This window comes from Theropithecus gelada, chromosome 1, assembly GCF_003255815.1.
Source record: "Theropithecus gelada isolate Dixy chromosome 1, Tgel_1.0, whole genome shotgun sequence".
NCBI classification, from domain to species: domain Eukaryota; kingdom Metazoa; phylum Chordata; class Mammalia; order Primates; family Cercopithecidae; genus Theropithecus; species Theropithecus gelada.
This window is the reverse complement of record NC_037668.1, coordinates 40,321,312-40,326,092: the sequence shown is the minus strand read 5'-3', so window position 1 is coordinate 40,326,092 and position 4,781 is coordinate 40,321,312.

The window sequence follows — 4,781 nt, the reverse complement described above, 5'->3', positions numbered from 1 at the left end:
CGGGTGCTCCCCAGGCCTATGTCCTTCCAGCATCAAGTTCAATGGGTTCATGCACCCACCTCTGAGCTAGTTGCTGTGGCTAGAGGGCTGGTGCCCTGGTAGGCAAGGCTTGGGGTGGAGTCACCCAGTAAGAACCATGTGGCTGACGGAAGAGTGCAGACGGTGCTGGGTCAAAAACCTAACACAGAACCCCACCCCTCACAGGTCTCGACATGGAAGAATTCATCATGGTGCTTGCCACAGGGCAACTGCTCAGCCAGCCATGGCTCTGCTGACAGTGACTCCTTCTGTTTCCACTAAGGGGGCTGCCACGTCCTCCTGGGCAGGGTGTGAGGGGCCCTCCCTGGACTTCCTTTGCCTCCCTCATGGCCTCCCACTGCCTCTGCTCCCATCTCCAGGCCAGGTGTCAGGCATCAGCCCTCTGCCTGGCCAGGAGTCCCCAGGGAATGGGGGGCATTCCTCACCCCACACATCCTGGGAGCTGCAGAGCCTGCAATTTCACTAATGATGTGGAGAAGAGAAGAAAAGACTAGCCCAAGAGGGAGCTATTTTAGCCGAAAAACCTCCCCATGGATTTGGGCCGGTTTTTCAGCACTAATGAGCTGGGGCCAAGGGAGTTTCCAGGGAGGGAGGCAGCTATGTCTGGTCCAGGTTCTGGTTCTAGAGGGGCTGGAGGTCTGGCCAGGGAGAGAGGAGTGGGGGGCCGGGGAGGGTGCAATGGGGGGCTCTGTGCCCCGAGCTGAGGAGTGCTCACTGGCTCACCCCACAGATGCACTGCTCACTCTGTGTTACCCCCGCTCTCCTCACATAGGAAAGATCCCCAATGGCCAAGATGATCTTGCCAAGCTTTGTTATCTCTATAACCCCTACTGTGAGAACACTGTGTATCTGTTTTATTTTCCCCTGATATAAAGTCATGTCATGATATTGCAATTGCCTTTTTTTTTTTCTTTTATACAGAGTCTTCCTCTGTCACCCAGGCTGGTGTGCAGTGGTGCTATCTCTGTTCACTGCAACTTCTGCCTCCCAGGTTCAAGTGATTCACCTGCCTCAGCCTCCTGAATAGCTGGGACTATAGGCATGCGCTGCTGCAAACTTACAGACTGGGAGATACTGTTTTCACCAGATTCTGGGCTTCAGCCTGACCCTATCCCTCAATTTCTAATGTCTTTGGGAGAGCATTCACCCAGTCAGTTAGCTTTGAGGGTAGACTGGAGCTCTAGGCCTGACCTGACCCCCTGGGTGGTTTGCTGGTTTTCTCTGGGCCTTGATGAGCCAGACTAAAATGTCAAGGTGATAATCCCTGTCTTCTCCCCCATCAGTGCTGATTCCACCTGAGAAAATGTTGGTCTGGTGGTGAAGGGACAGGCAGTCCATGCAAATACGCACTATGCAGTCACATGAGGTTTCTCCAAAGCCAGCAACTCCCTCAAATACTGGAAGTCAGCACACACTGTGGCCAGAGAAGACAGCCCATTCATACCCTGTCCAGAACCCAAAAGAAGAGCAGGGCTATACCTGGCATAACAGACCCCGCAGACAAAACTTGCCAGAGTCCAGCAGCTGCACTTCTGCTTAGCTGAAGCGGGGGGTTTCCTGTGTCCACAGGGGCTGGCAGTTGGGGACCAGTGATGCTTTTCCTTTGAGTGACTTTGCGCTCCAGCCCTGGGTTTTAGTCACTTTGGGATGTGGGGAAGCAGAACTTTAGGGAAAGATATGGTCCTGTGCCATTCAGATCACCTGCAGCAGTTGCCTTAGGGTGGGGAGAATTTTCAGAGCATGCCAACCAGGCTAGAGGGTGGAAGGGAAACCATGTGGACCCCGGACCGAGAGAGAGGTGCTTCAGCACCGCGGACAGCGCCCTGCCAGCCTCTGAGACCCAGATACCTGAGCAGTGAGGAGTGGGGATCGTGAAGGAAAGAGCCTCATGTGGCCAGGGCGACCCAGTCCCTGCCCTCAGGGAAGGAGAGAAGGGAGGCACAAGGATTATTAACACTTCTATCAGCCAGCACTGGTGATGGACTCTTTAATACATTGGCCCACCTTGGCTTCCTCTTTATTCTTATTTTACAGCAGAGAGAATGGAGGTTCAGCAAGGCTGAATAGGCTGCCCAGGTTACACAGCTAGTTAGCGGTAGAGCATGAACTTCTGTCCAAGTTCGTCTGGCTCCAGACATCTTACTGTCTCTCTGATCAAATGGGAGAGGTACAGCCTTCAAACACTTGTGGCAACCATGGCCCCAGAGCTGCGGGCATTTGTGGTTGGAAGGCTGGATTTGCATTTGTGTGTGGTTTTGTGAGTGCTTCTGGGTGTGCATGAGGGCGAATTCAGTGGAGTGTGACTGTTTACAGGAGGCTGTGTGAGTCCCCATGGGAGCTAGAAGATGAGAGGTGGTGTCACATCTCAAAGACCCTCCCTCCTCCCTCCTCCTGGAAGGAGACCTAGAATCCACTGGCCTTTTTTTTTAAGCACTTAAAGAACAGACCAGAACTGATAGCTAAATTAAACCTGCTGAGAGTGCCTGTTTAATTGAAAATGCCATCTGTAATTTAAATGTCAGAATCGGGATGGTTATTATAGGCGCCTTGAAGACTGGGGCTCATTTCACAGTTTCAAAACAGACCGGGAAAAGCAGCAAATGGACCATGGCCTGCAGTGTCGTGAAGCGATTAATAACTTCTCTGGTCCTGCTGAGCTCTGGCTCCCACCACTGCCCTCACAGAGGGAGTATGGCTGGGAGCTGGGAGCTAAGGGCTTGGGCTCTGGGACTCCGCCTCCTGCCTCGCCCCCTCCACGCCTCTGTGCCATCCTCCACTCAGCTTCAGGGCAGCCATTCCAAAGGGTGACGCTTATCCTGTCTCACTTCAGGGTCTCCCTGGCACTTCTGGAATGAAATCCTAACCTCTTAGTCTGGCACTCAAGGCCTTTGGAAGGCAAGGCCCTGCCTCCCTCTCTAGGTTTGGTGCCTGCCACTGGCTGCTCCTGACATCCTGAATGCCTCCAGGCCTTTGCACAAGCTGAGCCCTCAGCCTGGACAGCCATTGCTTTTCTTACCCACCCGGTGAACACAATGTATCATTCATGATTCAGCCCTTGTGTCACCATTTCCAGGAAGCCTTCCGTGAGTAGCCTATGCCTCCCCAAAGCACTGATCCAGGCCAGGTTAAGTTTCCTTGTCTCCCATGGCCCCTTGCTCACCTTCATAGTTGACTTACCATGGGATTGTCTATTCGCCAGTCTCTGTATGCTGTGAGCCCCTTAAGGACAATGATAGTGCCTTGTTCTTCTGAGACCCAGTGCTCTGCCCTGAACAATGACAATAGATAACATTTATTGAGCACCTACTGTGTACCAGGCACTGTCATTAGTCCCATCAAAATAGTTTTTTCATGAACCGTACATGAGACTTAACATTAGTCCTCCCCCTTTTTTTAAATGGAGTCTTGGCCAGGCATGGTGACTCACGCCTGTAATCCCAGCACTTTGGGAAGCCAAGGTGGGTGGATCTCTTGAGGTCAGGAGTTCGAGACCAGCCTAGTCAACATGGCAAAACCTCATCCTTACTAAAAATACAAAAATTAGCTGGGCCTGGTGACATGCACCTGTAATCTCAGCTACTCGGGAGTCTGAGGTAGGAGGATCACTTGAACTCAGGAGGTGGAGGTTGCAGTAAGCCGGAATAGTGCCACTGCACTCCAGCCTGGGCAGCAGAGTGAGACTCTGTCTCAAAAAGAAAAAAAAATGGAGTCTCACTCTGTCACCTAGGCTGGAGAGCGATGGTGAGATCTTGGCTCACTGCAACCTCCTCCTCCTGGGTTCAAGAGATTCTCCTGCCTCAGCCTCCCGAGTAGCTGGGATTACAGGCATGCACCACCATGCCTGGTTATAATTTTTGTATTTTTAGTAGAGACAAGGTTTTGCTGTGTTGGTCAGGCTGGTCTTGAATTCCTGACCTCAAGTAATCCACCTGCCTCAGCCCCCCAAAGTGCTGGGATTACAAGCATGAGCCACCACAACCAGACTAGTCCCATTTTTTGAGATGAAAAAACTGAGGCATGGAGGGTGACTTGTCACAAGCCAAATGGCTACCGGTGACGGTGCTGGGACTTGGATGGAGGCAGCCTGTCTCCAGAGGCCAACTTCTTAACCACTATGCTATAATGCCACATTCAGGGCCCTCTGCTTGGAGAATATTTGTTCATTTAACACATAAAGGGCTCGTCGGGTGTGTTCTATCCCAGGGAGGAGATGCCATAACAAAGTGATCCAAAGGGAGCTAAGCTAACCCCCACCCAAATGAACTTCCTGTTTCTGGACCTCAGGCCCTGGTGCTTCTTTCACGCACTAGAGGCTTTCAAGAGGGGGGATCCCTTTGCCAAGGTCCCCAGAGCTTAAAGGGGGGGTCTTTATCCCCTTTTCCCCCCGTCCACCATAGACAACTCCCTGCCAGCTCTGTGCTCTGTCTGTAATCCCCCAATTGCACTTAATGGGGCAGTGAGGTGCAGTTGGATATCGTGGTTGGTGCCCCAGCTTTGCTACTTAAAGCCTATGTAAGTAGCAAACGTTTCGCCTCCTGACCTCACTGTCTTCATCTCTAAAGTGGGGTCCTAATCATACCTAACTCAGAGTGTTGAGGATTAAATGAGATCGCGGAGGTGCAGTGCTTAGTAGAGGCACCCAGCAAAGGCCCAGCATGTGAGAGCTGTAACTTCCTTTTCCTTCCTTCCTTCTCCCTCCCTCCCTCCCTCCCTCCCTCCCTCCCTTCCCTCCCTCCCTCCCT